Source organism: Coenobita brevimanus, chromosome 52 (assembly GCF_032717465.1).
Source record: "Coenobita brevimanus isolate Jiangsu-jjx chromosome 52, ASM3271746v2, whole genome shotgun sequence".
Lineage (NCBI taxonomy): Eukaryota > Metazoa > Arthropoda > Malacostraca > Decapoda > Coenobitidae > Coenobita > Coenobita brevimanus.
Window position 1 is genome coordinate 42,122,158 of NC_137005.1, and position 23,203 is coordinate 42,145,360.

At 44.0% G+C, this 23,203-nt stretch overlaps 1 pseudogene; it reads left to right on the forward strand.

Moving 5' to 3' along the window:
* LOC145400544 ((3R)-3-hydroxyacyl-CoA dehydrogenase-like) overlaps positions 1-23,203 on the forward strand; it is a 43,787-nt pseudogene that overhangs the window by 2,181 nt on the left and 18,403 nt on the right.

The following is a 23,203-nucleotide window of genomic DNA, read 5'->3' on the forward strand; positions in this document are numbered from 1 at the left end:
AAATCCTTATGAGCACCTCTAAACACAGGAGAAATCCCGAGATTACATGTTATGAAAGCACGTAAGCGCTGTGACCTCTCACATCTCGGGGCCAGTTAGGAATGGTGGGCAGCTGTCACCAGGACTTAAAGAGTTTCTCACAAGCGATACAGGAGACAAGATGGCCGACCGACACACAGCCCGAATGTGTGGCCCACACCATTTTCGCCCTCGCAGACATTTGTGATGTGTACGATGATGGTTCACACACACACACACACACACACACACACACACACACACACACACACACACACACACACACACACACACAAGGTATGTTGTACTGTAGGATCGGTTTGGCCTCGTGTATACGACTGATTTGATTTGGCCTGTGATTGACAACCTCACTGAAAGTAGTCAAACTGTAACTGCAGAGATGGAAGTGACATTAGACTGAAATAATTAGCTACCGGGAAAATCAGTAGAGCAATACTGGAAAGAGGACATGCAGATTATGGTGCTGAATAACTTCACTAATCCAAAGTTCACGCCACTCCCTCCTCCTTCCTTACACACACACACACACACACACGCACACACACACACACACACACACACACACGCACACACACACACACACACACACACACACACACACACACACAGTTTGAAGGTGGTCTACTGTCTTGAGGCAATGATATTAAATTCCTTGGGAATATCTTGTATTTAGTTTCCAATACTCCTCATCCAAAGGCAGTCGCTAGTTGGCGTCCATACACCCAGTGAAGTCAGCAAAGCTAATGGTGGGTATATCTGCTCTTTTGATCTCGGGTAAAGCTAAATGTTGTCTGAACAACCTATTATTATCGCTATAACTTACTAGCTACTGTGTGGCACCTACGGATGGTATATACTTCTTTAGAATCTGGTAACCATTTGTAGTGCTGGTTAGATTTTCTTATGAAAATTTTGATGAGGCCAGTGTAATGCAATGATGGTTACTGGGCGCTGAACAAATACTTGAGATGCAACAGGCAGTCACAGTGATGGCTGCAAAACACCGTCTAGTCCAGAATAACACTTATTGCGTGGTGATAACTCTTCGTCACCACCTACTTGACTGGTATAAATAGGTCATAGTCGAAGTGGCTGGGGAGAATTCATAAGACATCTTCCTTAGTAATACATTATATCTCGGTATCCTCTTGCTTGTTACTGATATCAGATGTGGCAATATTATAACGTTGCAATTAACATTCAAGATGAAGTAAGTGGTCATTAAGCAAACACTTCGACTATGACGTTAATTCTCATGGCACATGAACAGTTTGGCGAGACGACACCGCCTTTGTTGACTGTACGGCAGCCTAAGTCTTTGGTAACCAAGCAGTGTGTAGTTGTGTAAAATTATGCTGGTCAGTAAGATTTCTCAAGACCACACTGTCATACTGTTAGTTTCCCTGTTATCATCAGATTGGAGAAGTGCTCACCGGTTCTGTATTATCACTAATCCTTTCAGTCCGATGTAATACTGTTAATATTATATTTGCTACCACCAGGCGATATCAGTCAGCTTAGACCAATTGGAAAGGTTTAATACAGCACTGATTAATCCCTTGATACATAATGTCTCGCCCAGTTTGAATGACTTTGTATGAAGGTGCGCAAGAAAATGAATGAATAATCTGAATGAATGGACTAAAATGTGCTCTTGAGTGTCTGGTCCTACGGTATAAGGTGGTCTCATGGAGTTTATATACAGAGCAGTGATTTATGGATGCTGGGACAATTACAGAAAAAAATATCGATTCACTTTATGATCAATGCTGGGACTTGTGAGCAATGACTTTCAAAACCCAGTGATGCGATCGCTGGAACTCAAGAGTCGCTCAGAATATTGCGTGAGAGTTTGATAATTGTTCTGTTAAAAAATCCGAGTGATATTACTATCCACCATTGTACATTAAACTGTAGTACCAAAAGGAAAACTGTACTTCTCAAGAAGTACTGAGTACTGACTGACAGTACTGTACAGCAAGCAGAGGGCACTGAACACTGACTGACTGATGGCATTATAAAGAGAGAGAGAGAGAGAGAGAGAGAGAGAGAGAGAGAGAGAGAGAGAGATCACCGGGTACTGACTGAGAAAATTGTTCACTGAGATAGCAGAGCACTCACTAGATATAATGCTAGATATTTAAAGAGTAAATTTTACTGTGAACTGATTACTGCCTATCACTTCAGGCGGCGGGAGCGGCATTGGGCGTGCATGCTGTCAGGTGCTGGCCAGGGAGGGCGCCCAAGTGGTGGTCACTGATACCAACCTTCAGGCGGCCAAACACACCCTCACTCTCCTGCCTGGTGAGTCACTCTCCTGCCTGGTGAGTCACTTGAGTCACTCTCCTGCCTGGTGAGTTATTCTCCTGCCTGCTGAGTCACTTTTCCTGCCTGGTGAGTCACTCTCCTGCCTGGTGAGTCACTCTCCCGGTGAGTCACTCTCCTGACAGATGAGTCACTCTCCTGCCCGGTGAGTCACTCTCCTGCCTGGTGAGTCACTCTCCCGATGAGTCACTTTCCTGCCTGATGAGTCACTCTCCTGCCCGGTGAGTCACTCTCCTGCCTGGTGAGTCACTCTCCTGCCCGGTGAGTCACTCTCCTGCCCGGTGAGTCACTCTCCTGCCTGGTGAGTCACTCTCCTGCCTGGTGAGTCACTCTCCTGCCCGGTAAGTCACTCTCCTGCCTGGTGAGTTACTCTCCTGCCTGGTGAGTCACTCTCCTGCCTGGTGGGTCACTCCCCTGCCCGGTGAGTCACTCTCCTGCCTGGTGAGTCATTCTCTTTTCTGGTGAGTCACACTCCTGCCTGTGAGTCACGCTCCTCCCCGGTGAGTCACTCTCCTGCCTGGTGAGTCACTCTCCTGCCTGGTGAGTCACTTTCCTGCCCGGCGAGTCACTTTCCTGCCCGGCGAGTCACTCTCCTGCCTGGCGAGTCACTCTCCTGCCTGGTGAGTCACTCCCCTGCCTGGTGAGTCACTCTCCTGTCCATTGCGTCACAGACTAGCCAGAGGTAAAGTTATGTTTGCATGATGCGCCGTTGTGTTCAGTGTAATACTATGGAGAAAATGGTCAACATAAGCAACAGTCTGCTGACAACTCTCTCTGTCTCTCTCTCTCTGTCTCTGTCTGTCTGTCTCTCTCTCTCTCTCTCTCTCTCTCTCTCTCTCTCTCTCTCTCTCTCTCTCTCTCCATCAAAACCTTAGCATGATTTAAGTTAACCTATCAATAAATACATGGTTTTCACCTTACAACGCCAGTTCACTTTCTTTAACTAAGGGCATTCTGACAATAACATGATTATAAATATCAGGTTGTTAACTTTCTGCCTATCGAAGTGGCATAATATGGCAATTATTCAGCACCAGTAAAGTAGTCTGTTACTGTCATGAGTGATGTATACCTTTATGTCCTTTCCATAGCAATTCCTCGTGACTAGCAACATGATTCGGTTTTAATCTACAATCCTGTTCCAGCTTAACATTTAAGAGGAACAGTGACAATTTTAGGCCAAGTTAGAGTAAGGAGTGTATTGTTTTTCCAGCAGTATCTCTCTCCCTTACTGATGGCTAGAGATGTCAGCTACTAATTTAGATGACATTAAATAATCACATTCACAGACACAGGTGCATTATTGTTTTCATTTGTATAAGTTTCATAAATAAAGCAAAGCTGTTCTGCACTATCTTAAACAGTGTTAGCCTCACATCCCGGGTCAAGAAATACTTCGTGAATATTCCATGGTGTGGGTTGCCAGGCCATCAGGCTCTTAAAATTAATGCATTCCAAAACCACAGACTAAGAAATATAAACAATATCAACAAATTCTTCATAATTGAATATAATAATGTATACAGCCTAATAACCTACAGTGCCGTGTTGGGTGCAGTGGCATTCAAGTTCGTTAGACAATCAGTCATTTGTCACAAATCTACAACTTTTTCAATGCCTGTAAGAAGTGCTCGAAATTTAAACGTTTGATTTGTGACACTTCCTCTGCACTGACAACTATGACAATATACTCAACTCGAATTAAAAAAAAAAAAAAAAAAAAACTCAGTACAGTAAACATCGCCGGCCTGTTCATTGCATCACACAATACATGCAGTCGTTATATATGAAAAATAAGCAAATTCATTGCAGTTTTATTTATCTTGCTTATCGGTACTCAGTCTTCCCACCAATTGCTTTTAGTACAGCTATGAACATATTCCGCATCATATCAGAACTTTTTTTCTTTTACAAATACGCAAAGTGTGCATTGATGGTGTTCTTCTTTGACAACAATTTGTCAGCTGACAGTTATCCTGCATTTCCACAGTTATTGAGCCACTGACAGACGAAGGTTATCACATCAATCTTTTCTTCCATCTGGAGTCCAGAAAGCCCCCAATATGATCAAGTGGGTGGGGGAAGATAAAAGCTGGAAAAAAGTGAAGAAATTAAAAAAAGAAAAGGCTGTGGTACAGCTCTGGAAAATGTCACCTCCCCCCCCTCCCCTGCGGCCACCCTGTGCTTCATGATGTGTTCCTTGAAGTTAGATCATTGATCAAAGTACAAGAGTGTTGGCAGACGTACCAAACCTCTCATACCAATATTTACCTGCTGCGTGAATGGAAAAACTAATAGTGAAGTTTTGAGAAAAAAAAATATATATATTGTTATGGTAGACGATTTGTTTGTCAGCTAAACTCCCCTTCCCCCGAACACCCTTATCATAGTTGGGCCATACTAGGCTCCAGGTGGAAGCAAAGAGTGACGCAGTTACCTTCATCTGTGATTGTTCAACAAATGTGAAAATGAAAGAGTAATTTTGGAAGATCAGAAATGACCGTTAGATGAGTAAAAGTCCTTCATTGCATATTTGCACACCCACACACACACACACACACACACACACACACATATATATATATATATATATATATATATATATATATATATATATATATATATATATATATATATATATATCATCAGCAACAGTTTGAGTATCCAGTGCAGGACCGGCCTATCCCGACCGAAGTCGGGACGATACAATGTATCTCTACCAAGCGGCTTAGGCTGTCTGGTAGATATTGCATGTAGGGTGAGAAGTGCTTGTAAGTGTAATTGTAGTGTTGGAGTGGCTTTGGATTTTTTTTTTTTTTTATGTGTCCGACTCTGGGAATAGGCTTCACAGCATGTTCTCAAGGCTCAGTAGTCCTCCTACATACCATACATCTCTACATGTCACCACTTCGGCGCTAACACCCACCGTCCATATTGAATACATGCTATGGCTGTCTCATACAAGACTGGTGTATTGGTATTAGCGGGGGTATTTTTACATGTCGTCAGGTCTTCTGGTAGATCAGTAAAGTCTGATTTTTAATAAATTCAAATCCTTCAACTGTTCCCTGCCCCAGCCGGGATTTGAACCTGGGTCCGGTAGGACTACAGGCCGCCTCTCTACCGATTGAGGCCGGTAGGACTGCAGGCTGCCTCTCTACCGATTGAGCCACCGCCTCTGTCTAGTCTGTGAACCAAATGTAATCGGCCAGCGCAAGCCGACTGGGTGCAAGCATACTTTATAATAAGCGACACTGGTTCAACCACGGCACCCCTTGTGTCCGCTAATGCAGTACGTGGCCGGGTGAACACTCCCAGAGTTTATTACCCCGGCGGGGCGCGAAGCCTGGTTCACCCGTGTACGAAAAGCACACTCTACCACTGTACCACAGAGGCTCCATATATATATTTATATATATAGATAGATAGATAGACATATAGATAGATAGATAAATAGATAGACAGATATATATATATATATATATATATATATGTAACCTTCGGCAGCAGGTCAAACCGCCTACTAGTTGTATATACCAAAGGTTATGAGTGGAAAGACCAAGTACTGATGAAATGCTTTTGTTTCATTCTCCTTCTATAAACTATATATTGCTCGGTGTGTTTGGTGCAGTGAACAGGCTGACATTGTTGACCATGCTGACTCGACGATTTTTTTTTTTTTCTTATGAGTATTTAAAACCCAGAAACGCTGTTCTATAATTATGTGCTCAGGAGTGGTCAGAATAAGTGGATAGCTCTCTCTCTCTCTCTCTCTCTCTCTCTCTCTCTCTCTCTCTCTCTCATAATCTCCCCAGACCTGTGGATCAGGCTGCTTACTCAGTAGCTGAATCAGAATATAAAGGCCCTCTCCCACTTCGGCGAAAGTGTGGAAGATAAAGCCACGATGTGTCAAAAATCCCTAATCGTGGGTATTCGTGATCAAAATCTTGTCCATTCGTGGCATGGCGCCGATACGTCGCACGAGGTGGCAATTTGTCGTGGGGGACCACGACGTTTTCATGCTGCATGAAAATGTCGTGGCCCTCCACGATTTTGTAAAATTTCGCAGATTAGTCGTAAACAACAAGGCGACGCCTCGGCGACGTTGGCGATTACCCGGCGTATAAACCGCGTATGATCACCGACATCGGCGAGGCGTCGACGGTGAAAAAAAACGTTGAGATGTCATACGGTCATACTGCGAAGCATCGGCAATGTATCGGCGATGCATTGGTGAGGTTAATACGACATAGCCTACGTAAACCGTACGATATGTACCGGGTTGTGCGACAGTAATATTTCATCTTATGAATGTCGGTGATATATCGCCGAGATTTCGCGGATGAATCGTCGATTAATCGCCTTAAATACGCCGATGACGGCGAGGCACCTGCGATGGCCTCAGCGTTTTGTCTGCGAGGTGCGTGCGATGCATTCGCCGACACATCGACGATACATCGTCGACAGCACACTGCCGTTGTACCTTTATCGTCGTTGAGTCGCCATAAGAAAAACCTTTAAAATTTGAATTTAGAATAATGCTTGTGCATTACGCCGACATATCGGCGATATGTCGGCTACTAGTCGCCAGTTATATTGTATACTCCGCCGAGGTTTCGGCGTTTTGTCGTACTGGTGTTGCCGGTATTACGCCGACGCCACGATTCTTGGTCAGAATCGTCGACACATCACCGACTTCGGCCACGATTTTCATCGTGGCTTCATCGTGCCTATTTACGCCGAAGTGGGAGAGGGCCTTAACACTAGCATCTCAGGGAGGCCAGCCATTCTCACAAGTGGTGCAGCTCGCTCATTTCTGCTTTCTTTGGTGTCGGCTTGTCCACACCTCCACTTGTAAGACAGGATGGTACAGCTATTTATTGCCTGGGGAGAAGGTTGACATATTTCCTGGTGTATTTGACGGTAAATAATCTAATGAAACTCTTTTTGTGACCCGCTTGCAGTCCTGAGGTAAAACTTTATAATTTTGCATTTAGGTCCGTTCTGGTGATGTCCATTTAACTTTCTTATTGGAATCAAAGGTCATTATTAAGTTCCTTGCAGCACAAACATACTTTTTTGGGCTTGACGCTGCACCAAACATTTCCTATCATTGCTATTTGCACCTGAAAATATTCTGGTGTGCAGGACTTTGGTGTTATTATTTACGAAACTTCTTGTAATATTTCATAGTAAAGAACATATACATTATTCCCCTGTCTCTGGCAGGTGGGCGGCAGCACGTGGCTGTGGCCATGGACGTGAGAGACAGGTGCAGTGTGGAGGACGCCATGAAGTCAGCCCAGGACCAGTGTGGTGCCTCGCCCTCGCTGCTAGTCAACTGTGCCGGCGTGGCCATCACAGCTCCCATCTTAGAGACTGATGGTGACTCCTGGAAGAAAAATATTGATGTCAACCTGACAGTCAGTTCCAAGTTGTGACAATCACTTCGGTGTTTAATAGTACATGACATAAAAAGTAACAGAAAATGCTCAAACTGTTATGAAAATACTTATACTCAGGCAACAATGAATCTAGTATTATCATATTTTACTCCGCAGGGAACTTTCTTGGTAACACAGGCTTTCGCAACATAACTGCTGGAAAATGGGAATGACCCCAAGGGTGCAGTAGTGAATATTGCAAGTATTGACGGGAAAACTGGCTCCACCAATTGGAGTGGCTATACTGCCAGTAAAGGAGGACTTATTTCACTCACCAAGACGTGTGCTGCGGAATTGGCGAGGTAGCTAAACCATATAGGCATGCAGGCAATGGACTGATCATGGCTTCCATGTACTGTATTTGCTTTAATGTTGGTAATTATTTTCCTGATACTGTATATAAAGAACGATTTTTTTATGTAATATGATTCATCCATACTGCAATGTAAGTTACTGGATCTCCATACCATTTCAGCAAAGCCATACGTGTAAACTGTGTGCTTCCTGGACTGATTGACACACCAATGACTGCACGTCGAAGTAAGGACCTCATGCGGCTCATACCATTGGGTAGAGCTGGCCGCCCTGAAGGTTAGTGGAGGCAATGAGTAGGTCTATGTTGTGAGGTGACTGGTGGCTGGATTTGTGAAGTGAAAATATTTAATATGCCGGGTGTAGACGTCCGACACCAGGAAGAAGAGTGGCTGCGAGGGTGAGGTGTCATTTTCGCCCAGGCTTTACCAGGTTTTATGTTCAGATTCTTTCATCCATAGCTCTGCTGTTACACAGACTTAATAAATTTACATTACATAAATGGACACAAAAATGGTTGGAAAGCAGAAATGTATTTTGAACTATTCGTCCTAAGCAAAACTAAATTATATAAAAGTAATTCCTATTCAACTTTTTATATTCTTTTACTTTAAATACGAAAATTGAATCAGATTAAGAGAAGCAGGAACCTCATTAAAGAATTCACGTGAATGCAACAGTTTCATTAGATTTAAGGTAAAATATAATATAAACTATATGGTAGTTCTTGTTACTTCTGCCAAGATGCAGAAGCCTGATGACATCGTCATTTGTGAGGGATTCAGTAATTGTTTCCTGTACGCGACAGATATTTCCTCTGCAAACCTTGTGCATTGTACAGTAATATGAGCATTGACTGCCATGCATGATAACACTGTCAAAAACACAGTACCTATAAACAAGAAACTATTATGAGAATATTTACAATAACAATATTCATTCTATATGTTTTGCTATAAGGTTTTACGTATGTTAGAATCAGAATGACATCCCATCTGTTGCTGCTCTGCAGTTTATTTACAACACCAGTGATGTCCTGTGCCTGCCCGGCATGGGCCCCCATCCTATCTAACACCCACTACAGCACCTTGCAGACCATACAGAACAACGCCCCACACATCATTACTGGCTGCACCAAAACCACTCCCACAGCTCACTTACTCTTTGAAACTAAAGTCATTGCTCTTAGTATCTTGATATGAGAGGCATACAGTTCTATGTGGCAGCCTACCCCAACACACATTACCCCTGTCATTATATAACAGGGCCACACAACACAACTAGGCATATAAAACAAACACGCACAAACATTACCAGACTCTCCTCAACATCATCCCACCTCCAAACATTCCAACATTGGCAATGAAGAATTACCAACATATTCATTTCCTGCGCAGGTCAGTACAAATCTCATTCAGAACAGCGTATTACAAGCCCCTCCTCACAAAATTACCATAAACAGAGGCATTCTTAACCCATAAAAGGCGACAACGTTCCGGAACATTCGTCAAGGAAAAGGCGGTCGACGTTCCAGAACACATTCCAGTGCGGGCCTATTATATGCCAGGAGTGTGGTGTGGGTCTGTACTGACTGCTTCACAGAATACCATATTGTAACATATTAGTGTGAACAGTTGTGGTAATATGAACAGTTGTACATAATATTTACATAGGTAAAATTATACCTGTAGAAACGTAAAGTAAGAAAAAATTTACATATAATTCGTGTAGTGTTCATAGTGCACCTTGATGACAGAACAGTATACATAATGTAAAAAGAATATTTTAGTGTGTTTTTCCAAAAAAAAAAAAAAAAAAAAAAAAGCAGCAAGCAAGACTGTGCCTGTGTGCTCTCAGTCGCGTGCCACTGAGAGTGACCTTGACGCACCACCACCCCTCTCACTCACCTCCCACCACCACCCAGCCCGCGTGCAATCTGAAGAGAGTAACATTAAATTCTTTGTTTTTTCTGCTGTTCTGATCCATTTATGCATGTTTAGCCTGATTTAATAACACTTAATTTTTTCCAAAATAACTCATCCCACACGGACGTAAAATTGGAAAGTAGCCCGCCGTTTGAGGGTTCGATAGACCTGATCGAGTACACCAAGCTAGATTTAGATCAGGACATCACCCAATCCACTTCAGTGTAGATTCACGTTGGGTGGAACTAAAGACTGTACATGCCGCGCTTCTAGAATGAACCCACACAATATAACACACGTAATGGAGCACTGCAAAGCACATACTATACCACACTAAAATGCAGACAGCATCAACGGGGTTGGGAATCTGTGGGACGAACCCAGTGGGGCAGTTGCTTACCCGTGGTTGACGGGTTTGCTTGGCCAGGCAGATTGGGGGTCAAGGAACAACAACATCAACAAAGTATGAAATCTTATGTGCTAGGTTGTACTGCAGAAGATTATGTTATGAGATGCAGTATAAGCAAAATGGGATAACAGGTAAACTAGCAAGGTCTGTTATCCTGGTAAGGCTTACTCCTGATTCACTGAGAAGACTGTGGCCAGGGGGCAGGTTAAAGAATCACATGGTACAACCTTCCTTACTTCATAGTGACAGAGTAAATAGGAATGAGCACTCAGAGAGTGCAACATCTCCGCTTTTACAAATGATCTAAGGGAGGAATATTTGACATGGCTATGACTCGCCTGACTCTACCCATTCACTGAGTTTGGTCCAAATTGAATCAAAATTGTCTTAGTTGTTCTTATTTACTCTCAAAATCAAATCTTTCCATCCTTGGTTTACCTGTTAATTCTTCCACTAACTTTGGTCCAAACTGTAATATATACTGTCTGAGTCATAGGGTGGAACATTTTGCCTTGCTTTCTGGCCTTGACTGTTGACTTACTGTTCTTAGAATCGAACACATCCGTCTTTTCCTTCCTTCAAGCCTTCCACCAAATTTGCCCTAAATTGGATTAAAACCGTTTACGCTGACCATGCCATCTGACTTTGGCCTTTGGTCTTTCTGTGTGACCTTTGCCTTTGACTGATTGTTCTCAATATCCAGTTCCTTCATCCTTGCTTATCCCTGAACTTTTGTAGAAAGTTCGGTGTAAACTGTACAATAACCTCTTACATAGATTCTATTATGAGATCCTGACCATTGTCCTTTTTTTAAAAAAAAAAAAAAAAAAAAAAAAAAAAACTAGACCGACCTCTTGTCTCAAACTACCCAATCACCAAGTGGACAGGGTGCACGGCCTGAGTAAAACCACGATAGAATGATAATTGAGTGTACGACAAGACCATATTGTACTACTTAGATCTGGAGTTACTTTAGCATATGAACATTTAAGGAGAGTCAAAACACCACGTACAAAATTAACATAATCTATTAAACTACCTTAACTTACAACCAATAGTGGGAAAACAAAACACAAAACATCACCCTGCCTACTGGACAAGAGCATAAACTTGCTAAAGTCCATCCTACATCCCTAACCAAGGACATACACAAACCTTAAACCTGGACGACCCAGAGCTAGCCAGCGTCACTGACAGGGAAACAGAGAGAGAGAGAGAGCCGAGCCTCTGCGCCTGGGCTTTTATGCAGGCCTACCACAACTTCATTGGGTCGCCAGTTCGTTAATTTAGTAACACCTTAACTAGCTAGTTATACACGTGGCGCGAAGGGGAACAATTAACTACACAAAATATGCGTCCACGTGACACCTCCCCCCAAAAAAAAAGAACTTTTTACCAAGCCGGAAAAAGTTACTCTAACATGTACAAACATTAGAGGTACAAAAGTAGGTTTACTTCAATGTTACAAAAATTCCTTAAACCTAAAAACATAGAACGGGTAAATAACATGGTAAATCATAGGGAACCTACACTCTGTTCACACTCTTGACAATGAATCTGCAGTGGTATTGTCCTTGCCACGAATATGCTGCAGTTTTATATTATACGGTTGCAAGGCTAGAGCCCATCTCAGCACTCGAGCATTCTTAAACTTGACCTTTTCGATAAACACAAGGGGGTTGTGGTCTGTGAACACCGTGATGGGGAATGCGCTACTAGACAGAAATACTTCATATTTTTCTATTGCCATGACAATTCCAAGAGCCTCCTTTTCAACAGTGGCATAAGCCTTTTGATAAACCTTAAACTTTTGGGAAAAGTAGCATACGGGATGTAACACTTCACAATATTCTTGCAAGAGCACTGGCCCCACCCCTGCATCACTTGCATCGTCTCTAATGATGAAGGGCTGATGTGGGTCTGGGGTTCAGAGCACAGGAGCACAAGCCAGCAGGGCCTTCAAACCCTCAAATGCCCGCTGACATTCATTTGTCCAATGGAACGTCTTCTTGGAGCTAAGTTGATCCGTAAGGGGAGCAGCGACCTGGGCAAAGTTCCTGCAGAAACGACGATAGTAACCCACCATCCCAAGGAACCTCATGGTAGACTTTCAGTCAGCTGGTGGTGGGTATTGTAAAATGGCATCCACCTTTGCATCAACAGGGGCTAGCTGGCCCTGCCCGACCACATGCCCCAGGAACACGACGTGGGCATGCCCAAACTCACTCTTGGAGAGGTTCACGGTGAGATTTGCCTCCTCCAGGACATCAAAGAGCTTTCGCAGCCTCTCAAGGTGTTCCTCCCAATTGTCACTCCAGACAACTAAGTCATCTAGGTACACATGGACGCCAGGCAACTCTGCTATCAAATTGTTCATTAGTCTTTGGAATGTGGCCAGGGCATTCCGCATGCCAAAGGGAAGAACTAGAAATTCCCAAAGGCCGCTTGGAGTGACAAAGGCAGAGATTGACTTGGCTTGTTCTGTCAAGGGCACTTGGTAATACCCTTGGAGGAGATCAAGCTTAGTGACGTAGCGGGCCGCTCCTAGGTCATCAATAATGTCATCCATTCTGGGTAGTGGAAAGGAGTCGGGCAGGATAACAGCATTGACTTTCCTATAATCTACACAAAGGCGGTAACTTCCTCCAGCCTTGGGAACTAATACTACAGGTGAGGCCCAGGGGCTCATACTTGGACGGATCAAACCTTGCTCTTTTAGTCTCTGCACCTCGGACTGCAGGAATTCCCTCTTCTCGGCACTGAGACAGTATGGAGCTTGTCGGATCGGAGGGGCTCCTTGAACATCCACATCATGGGGCAGCAGGGTACAGAGCCAAGGGGTGTCACCAAAGAGGTCTGGATGCTCCTGTAGAAGACAGTCAATATCGCCTGCCTGGGTGGGGGGCAGATGCTCTAATTTATTCATAAGATTTGTTAGAATTTCACGATTTGACAGCTTACTGCCTACGAATGGTGTAGGGTCATTTTCCTCTGACTTTTTCACTACTCTAGTTCCTGTTAAGGTGACTTGTTCCACTTCCCCTCCTTGTGATTGGTCACGAGAGTGATACATTTTCAACAAATTAACATGGACACTTCGCCTTTCTTCTGCCTCTCTGGCGTAGCAATGATATAATTAAGGTCTCCAACCCACTTCAAAACATGATACGGCCCTGAGTACCGAGACTGAAGAGGCTGCTTTGGTACTGGTAGCAGAGCTAAAACTTGATCACCAACATGAAAAATGCGGGATTGTGCCTTGTGAATTTTGTCATAATTGTCTTTCATTCGTACTTGAGCATGACTGAGATTAGAATGGGCAAACTTTAATGCACGATGCAAGTTGGAGCGGAACTGAGTTACATATGCAGCAATCGGTACAGTACTCTCGTCATTCAACCAGCATTCTTTCAAGACTTTGAGAGGACCACGGACCTGGTGTCCATAAATGAGCTGAAACGGGGTGAAGCCTAGACTCTCATTTACACTATCTCTAATTGAAAACAATAAAAGATCAATAGCCTCATCCCAATCCTGACCCGTTTCCAAACAATAAGTACGTATCATAGTCTTAATGGTAGAATGGAAACGTTCCAGGGCTCCTTGACTCTGGGGATGGTAAGCGGTTGACTTACACTGACGGACTCCCAGGGCCCTCATCACTTGCTGAAACAGCCTGGAGGTGAAGTTAGACCCTTGGTCGGACTGCACGATGGCAGGTAACCCAACCTGTGTGAAGAACTTGATCAGGGCCCTGACAACATTCCTACTAGTGATACTACGGAGAGGTATGGCCTCAGGGTAACGAGTGGCAACATCCATTATGGTTAATAAATACTGATTCCCGCGTTTGCTTCTTGGGAGAGGGCCCACACAATCAACAATTACCTTACTAAAGGGCTCCTCCATGACAGGAATGGGCTGAGGGGGTGCAGGATTGACTTCAGTGCCTGGTTTGCCACTAATCTGACACACATGACAGGTGCGGCAATAGGTACTAACATCTTTCATCAACTTTGGCCAGTAAAAATAAGACAAAATCTTGTGGTAAGTCTTACGGACTCCCGGGTGTCCACCCACCCCATCATGTGCCATCTTCAATATCTCAATACGTAGAGATTTTGGGACGACGATCTGATGGACTGTCTCCCACGTGTGATTGGCAGGAGCCTTAGGTGGTCTGAATTTACGCATCAACACCCCCAAATTGAGATAAAAACAGTGTGGAACCTCATCTATTTCATTACCTTCAGTAAGCTGTGCAAGAAACAACTTACATACGGGGTCACTAGACTGTTCCTGAATTAATCTCTCCCTTGTGATAGGGGTGCTACCAAAGTCAAGGAGACCAGAACTAGACTTACTGAGTGTATCATCAAACAATTCCGCAAGGGAAACATCTCCCTCGGGTGTGTTTTCCTCTGGCTCTACAGCAGGGGTTGTGCATCCAACAACCTCTGGCTCTGACTACGAGTAACAGCACAAGTTGGGAAGAGATTAGGGTGCTTCAGCTCTAGGTCAGTAGTGTTGTTGATATCAACAGGTTTGTCTGAAACGATGGGGTTAGCAATAACCTGGGAACCAGCTAAATCATTGCCAATTAATACTGAAATGTTCCTAACGGGGAGGTGATCTACTACAGCTAGTGTTACAGGACCTGTGACAAACACAGACCGAAGATACACTGAGCAAAGGGGATATCTAGCCTCTCCTGGCAGACCAGACACTAGTACAGTCTCACCTGTATAACAATCAAAATTGGGAACATCTTCCTTTAAAATGAAAGATAGATCAGATCCAGTGTCACGCGACACAACAACAGGAGCCGAGAATCTACTGGACTCATGTTTTGATACTACACCTCTTGAGCAGAATGGTTTAAATGATGGGGGTACTTCAAGGGAATCACTTGAATGTTCACATGGCCCCGAAACAAGTAAATTACTAACCTGTGGGTCACTCACCTCCACTGGTTGGGTGAGTGCACTGGCATGGAGAACTGCATTGCCCTGGGTGAGGCTGTACTTACTGGCCAACTTCCTACAGTCTTTTATGATGTGGCCAGGCTTCTTACAGTACCTACAGAAGAGAGACCTCATCACGTCTTGATTAGTAACTCCACGAGTCTCCTCACCAGCGCACTCACCAGTGGGCTCAAGCTTGAAGGAAGGTCCCTGGGACTCCGTCAGCTTCTTATTCAGGGGCTGTTCACTCTGTGAAGTGCTGGCTGGCTTATGCTGGGGAGCAGTCAACCTGTACTTGTGGAAGGGATCACTATTAGTTAGGGAGAAATGATTGGCAGCAATGCCAGCCTCAGATAACGTACATAACCCTTTTTCCTCCACATGTGACCTTACTCTAGCTGGGAGGCAAGATTTCACTTCCTCCAGCACAAACAACTCCAGCAAGCCCTCAACTGTCAAACTAGTCAACTCGCTCTCAACCCATTTTTTACAAAGTCATTGTTTGCGGCGGAAAAATTCTACATAAGTCTGTCCCTCTGTCTTACGGCAACGGCGGAACTGTTGTCGATAAGCTTCGGGCACTTTCTTGTATGCATGCAATACAGTTTTTTTTACAAAATAATAATCTTCAATTTGAGTGGCATCCAGTGCGGTAAACACTTCCTGAGCTCTACCAGTAAATGAGCTATGTATTAGCAACACCCACTTATCCTGGGGCCAAGAATGGAGCTCAGCCGACTTCTCAAAATGGGTGAAAAAATCTTCTGGATCCTCCTCATTGAATTTAGGAACAAACTTTAATGCTGCAGCAATTTTGAAGGAATCTGGCTCACACTCAGGCGATGTGGGACTACGAGAGAGACGGATTCTATCATTGTCCGCTTTCATCCTCTCAGCCTCAAGCCTTTTTTCCTCCAGCTCAGTTTTCCTCAAAGCCATCAAATCACTAGGATGTTCCAACATTCTCACTTCTTCCTCACTGAAAATTTCCTCCCTAACCATGTGTGCAAGTACTAACTGCTTTATATCATCTTTCTTCAACCTAGGACGAAGCTCAAGCTTATAATAAGCTGCCAGCACTTCCCACTGAACCTTGGTTAACCTAGAAAGGACAGTCACTGTAGGATTAGAAACAAAATCTTCCAACACAAACATGATGGCGGCGAGAAGGGAAGGACAATGAAAATAAGCTAGCTAGCTAGATAGTGTAATCACTCAAATATCAGTAAACCACTTCACCTAGTGGGACAATAAACCTTCCACCACACACGGGAACGTAGTGCGCACACACACACACTGCAAAAATTACGTGGGGAATACAATGTCACCAGTAAAGTGGGAGTACTAATCTCTGCTGTACGTGGGTACGTAATAATCTCCTAATAGATCCAAGTAAAACAACTGGTATAGTAAATATAACGATAGTGGTGTGTATGGAGCTAAGACAACAAAACCCTCCACAAAACACTATACACCACACTATCAAATAATACAGATCATACAATATACATGACCCATATGCCCAGACAGAGTAGAACAAACAAGAGTTGTAAAGCAACAACACTCTAGGAACAGTTTCGTGAACGGAACACAGCTCTTGAATGAGGTAACTGAGCAGGAATTAGCTACACGCGTATACACTAGTGCACACAATTAGGACTACCAGGGAGAACACTTGTTTCCTAAAGCAAACTCAAATATGAGGGAAACAGTTGTTGCTAAAGGCTGAATTGCAATGCACAAGGAGTACACAGAAACATGTAATGTAGCTAAATATCTATCTATCTATCTATAGCCCGACCCCCTAATCCCGCAAAGGGTGGCCGCAGACAAAACGCCTCCAAGTCACTCTGTCACCCACCATTTGACTCCCCTCCCCCCAACTCACCCCCCCTCCCTCATATACCTCTCAACTCCATCCCTCCACTTCATCCTCGGTCTACCCCTCCCTCTCCCTCCCTCCACCTCACCTACATACACCCTCTTAGTCAGTCTTTCATTCTCCATCCTCTCCACATGTCCAAACCACCTCAGTGTATTTCTCCTAATCTTTTCAACCACATCCACATCTACCCCACAACGTTCCTTCACTTCTTCATTCGTCAACCTGTCCCTCCATGTCACTCCACATGCTCCTCTCAAGTAACTCATTTCCACTGCTCTGACTCTCGACTTGTTCCCCTCTTGCAAGGTCCACGCCTCGCTTCCATACGTCAGGGTAGGGATCACAATACCATCATGCAGTGGCTTCTTAACTTCCATACTCACCTCCTTATTTCTCATCACTGCTTTCAGTGTGCCAACAACCTTCCTTCCCTGCTGTACCCTTTCACGTACTTCATCCCCCAAAGTTCCATCCTTACTCATCACACTACCCAAGTACTTGAATGCACTCACATTCTCCATATCCTCACCATCCAACCTCACTGCACACTCTGTGACTTCATTCCTCTCAAACACCATAACTTTACTTTTGTTTACATTAACTTTCAGCTTCCTCCTCCTACACACTGTCCCAAATTCATTCACCAAACCTTGCAACTCCCATTCATCTTCACTCAACAGCACTGTATCATCAGCAAACAGCAACACCGGAAGCTTCCAAATCTCACCCTCATTCATTAGGGCCACCCCCACATCCACTGCCCTACCTTGTACCTCCTTTACGACCCCATCCATATATATATTAAACAGCCATGGAGACATTACACACCCCTGTTTCAGTCCCACATTGAGATCAAAGAACTCACTCAGCTCACCATCCACTCGCACCGTAGCCCTAGCTCCCTCGTACATACTCTTCACAGCACTCAACAATTTCCCCTCCACTCCATATATTCGTAATACCTTCCACATACCTTTCCTATCTATTCTGTCATAAGCTTTCTCCAAGTCCATGAAGGCAGCGTACACTTTCCGTCCCTTCTCTAGATACTTCTCCACTAAACATCTTAGAACAAATATCTGATCTACACACCCTTTTCCCTTCCTAAATCCCCCTTGTTCTTCTCCAACTAGCTCCTCTGTCATATGCCTAACCCTATCAATGAGTATTCTACCATATATTTTACTAGTCACACTAAGAAGGCAAATACCCCTATGGTTACCACATACTTCTCTCTCCCCTTTTCCTTTGTACAGAGGAACAATTATACCTGATTTCCAGTCCTCTGGAACCCTTCCCTCTTCCCAAGCCAATCTACACAACTTCCATATCCACTCCACAACAATCTCGCCCCCATACCTAAGCATTGCACCACACACTCCATCAATTCCTGGGGCCTTTCCCAGCTTAATCTTCTTCATCGCTTCCACTACTTCCGACCTACTGATCTCTTCCTCCCTCCTCTCATCTCTTCTTCTCCCAGCCATTCCCCAACCACTTATACTCACACTGCTCTCACTCTCTACATTCAACAAATCCTCAAAGTGCTCCTTCCATCTCCTCAGTTTCTCTCTCTTCTCCACCAACAATCTATTATTCCTATCTTTCACTCCCCTACTATTTCCCCTTTCACACTGCCTTACTTTCTTTACCTCCTTCCAAAACAATTTCTTACTCTCCCTCCATTTCACACTCAGATTCCTCCCAAACTCTTCATCCACTTTCTTCTTACTCTCCTTCACCAGTCTCTTAACCTCCCTTCTCCTGCTCACATATACCTCTCTCTTCTCTCTCTCATCTTCTCCCCTACCTCTACTCGCCAACCATTCACCATATGCCTTCTTCTTTTGTTCCACAGCTCGTTTCACCTCATCATTCCACCATGCTGTCCCTTGCACACCCTTGCATCTCCTCCTCACTCCACAAACCACCTCACACGCTGCGCTTATCTCTTCCGTGAATATCTTACATACGTCTTCCACCCCTTCCATCTGCTCTAGCTCATACCTTCCCAATCTTTCTTCCACTATGCTCTTATACACTGTCCTCTTCTCACTATCTTGCAATTTCTCCACTCTTCTCACAGGAGCTGCTTCCTCCTGTCTTCCCCTTCGCCTCCTCAACCACTTTCTTTGCAGCTCTATCTTGGCCATCACTAAGTGATGGTCCGAGACTCCATTCCCCCACCCTCTCCACACCCTTGCATCCAACACTTGTCTTCTCATTCGCTCATTCACACACACGTAGTCTATCATTGCCTTTCGTTCAACAAGTTCACCATCCATCCTCCTTATTACTCTCCATGTATACCGGTGGATCATCTTATGACGAAAGTAGGTGTTGGCTATTGCCAACCCCTTACCAGCACAGATGTCCACCAAAGCACTACCATTCCCATCTACTTCCGCTGGCACACCCCACTGACCAACCACTCCATCCACTCGTACATTCCCGACTTTGCCATTCATGTCTCCAATCAACAGCACTCTCTTGCTCCTCTCAAACTTGTCCATACATGCTTCTACTCTCGCCCAAAACTCATCTTTCACTCTTGCCACTCGATCCTCTGTTGGAGCATACACACATACAGTCGCCCATGCTTGTATACCTACTTTCATCCTCACCCATACAATCCTTGCACCCACTGTTCCATACTCTCTTATATTCTCCTTCCACTTCTTGCTTATCATCAGACATACTCCCTCTCTTGCCCTCTCATTCTCACTGACTCCCACACATATACCTACACCGTATTCCCATTCTCTCATCCTTTCACCTTTCCATTTAGTTTCAGTCAATCCACATATATCCACTTTTGCATCCTCAAGCACCTGGACAATCTCTCTCTCTTTCACTTCATCATTCACTCCTCTCACATTCCACGTTCCTACTCTCAGAATGTCCTTTGTCCGTTCCTTAGTCGTCAACGTATGGTCCGTCCGGGTCCGAGGCGCTTTATTTGCTTTTTTACGGGGTGGGGCACTAACCCACCACCAACCCTTTTAGTCGCCTCGTACGACAAGCAGGGATACTGGGGGAGTATTCTTGAAACCCCCCTACCCCCAGGGGGTATACATATTCAATCCCGGACAGGCCCCCATTTGTCGCAAACTACCCAATCACCAAGTGGACAGGGTGCACGGCCTGAGTAAAACCACGATAGAATGATAATTGAGTGTACGACAAGACCATATTGTACTACTTAGATCTGGAGTTACTTTAGCATATGAACATTTAAGGAGAGTCAAAACACCACGTACAAAATTAACATAATCTATTAAACTACCTTAACTTACAACCAATAGTGGGAAAACAAAACACAAAACATCACCCTGCCTACTGGACAAGAGCATAAACTTGCTAAAGTCCATCCTACATCCCTAACCAAGGACATATACAAACCTTAAACCTGGACGACCCAGAGCTATAGTAGGACTCGCGCACGTTTGCGGCTGTGGTGTGCCCGCACCTGTGTACAATGGTGCCACGTTTCCCCAACTTGCGATATGAAACGGAAGCTATTTATGTACAAGGCATCACAAATTCGATAAATTCAGATGAATAAAACTTACACTTGTGTATTTTGATGGATGAATCAACAGTAATCTTATTATGCATAAAATATTTATACAGTAACACAGAAACATGGCATACATATTGTACAGTGTTGCTAAAAGAAATTGTAGTCACTTTTAATGGTTTTTAGCGTAGTTTTAGGGTGGGTAATAATATCACAGATATGGATATAAGATAATGAGCCTGAAAAAAGAAGAAATATGCCAATATCCAAAGTAAAAGAAATAATTCATGTAATTCTTGTGAGTGGCAACACTTACACACCACAGTCTGGCCTAAGGTAAAGTACGTACCTCCGTAGACCCAACCATAGCTTGTACAGGTGTTGCTAGGGAAAAATGCTCACATTTACAGGCTTTTACCATAATTTTAAGGACGAGGAATAATCACATTTATAATCATAAGCTAATATGTAGGACAAAATAGTAGGCATATGCCAATACCGAAGTAAAAAAAAAAAATTATTCACTCGCGAGCGGCAACACTTCCACACCCAGTCGGTGAGAGAGAGAGAGAGAGGCAGGAGAGGGGCATGCATTGAATGCCATGTCGGCATCACTAAATATAACAAAACCAAATTAACAAATGAAAGCACAGTTATAAATAACTTATAAAAGAATCAAAAGTACTCAGGGTGGCTCACATTTCCCGCCAGGAGAGAGAGAGAGAGAGAGAGAGAGAGAGAGAGAGAAAGAGAGAGAGAGAGAGAGAGAGATAACGGTATAGAAAACGTGGCAACACTGTACAGAGGTGCGGACCACACCACAGCCGCAAACGTGGGCGAGTCCTATTATAGCCGGCGTCACTGACAGGGAAACAGAGAGAGAGAGAGCCAAGCCTCTGCGCCTGGGCTTATATGCAGGCCTACCACAACTTCATTTAGTAACACCTTAACTAGCTAGTTATACAAGTGGCGCGAAGGGGAACAATTAACTACACAAAATATGCGTCCACGTGACACCTCTTGACTGATCGCCACTTGTTCTAACAAGGATGGTACCAATCAGATGAAACTTATCATAGTTATTTTCTTCTCACACAGACACATACGGGAAGAACCTTGACAGTTCTGTGTGGCTTTGACCTTTAAATGATTGTTGAAAAAAAATAATCTCTCCAGTCTTGCCTTACCTTCAACCCTTCCACCAAGTTTGTCCTAAATCAGACTAAATCTATTGAGGTTAACATTGCCATGTGACATTGACCTCTGAGCGATTGGTCTCCAAAAGAATTTGTTAATCTCTTGACTAATCCTCAACACTGCCACAGAGTTGTTTAAAATCAGATCTACACTGAGTTACAGTAATTTATTTACCCCGACAAACACAGAGAGTTGCACACACACATGCACACATGTGCTACGAAAAGCATTACATCTGCTGAACTATCGTCCGTGCAGGTGTAATAATATCTAATGCCATGATCTTATAAAATGTATGTTTAATCATCCAGTCCTTCTGTGCTTCACAGGGGTCACAGGGGTTCGGGGCTGGAGTGCTCACTCCCAACATGTAAGCCATGGGTGACCAGCGTCGCTCGTCCTTCAGTGCCGTCATGTCAGCAGTGAACCCCAACCCCCCTGCAGATGGAAATTCATATGAGCCTCATCCTAATGGAATGCCTTAACCCACTAGACCACTACGCCTCCATTTCACTATATGGTTACCACCCAGTGTGTTAACAGTTTCCTGGGCGTTATACACAAAACACGTACTTACGGTGCTCAAAACGCAATATCTGAATTTCTGGTGCTATTGTTTACTGTGATGTTAAGACGACAGATCCCAAGCATAAATTACTCATAACCAGATATTTCTTTCCGACACATCACCCTGTCCATAACTTCTGTAACTGTAAATCTCCCTTGGCAGCAGCTGACACCATGCCTTCGCTCAGTCAATCGCAGGTACCGTCAGAAGCGACTCTGAGGGATCAGCAGTCATTTACAAGATAATGACAGTGCCAACATTAAGCAGTAGGTGGGGCCGCCGTAGGTTGGTTAAGACATGTTTACCTGCAATAGACGTGTCCCTCCTCGGATCTTTCATAGAGAAATACACGCGTAGTAAAAGTACTGCTGCCAAATAAGTCGCACTAAACAATAACTGTATTACAGGACCATTGCAGAGTTCCTAATCACACTGTTCAAAGAACCAGAACTACAGATGAACTAGTAACAGTATGTGTATTAGCCGTTCTTTCTCGTCCTGTGTGTTGTACTTTATGTGGTTCCAGCACCACACAGAAGGGAAGAGTGTCTTGACTTAGAAACTAATAGTATGAAGAGAGGTATTCATAACTGACTTCCAGAGGATGTAGTGGAT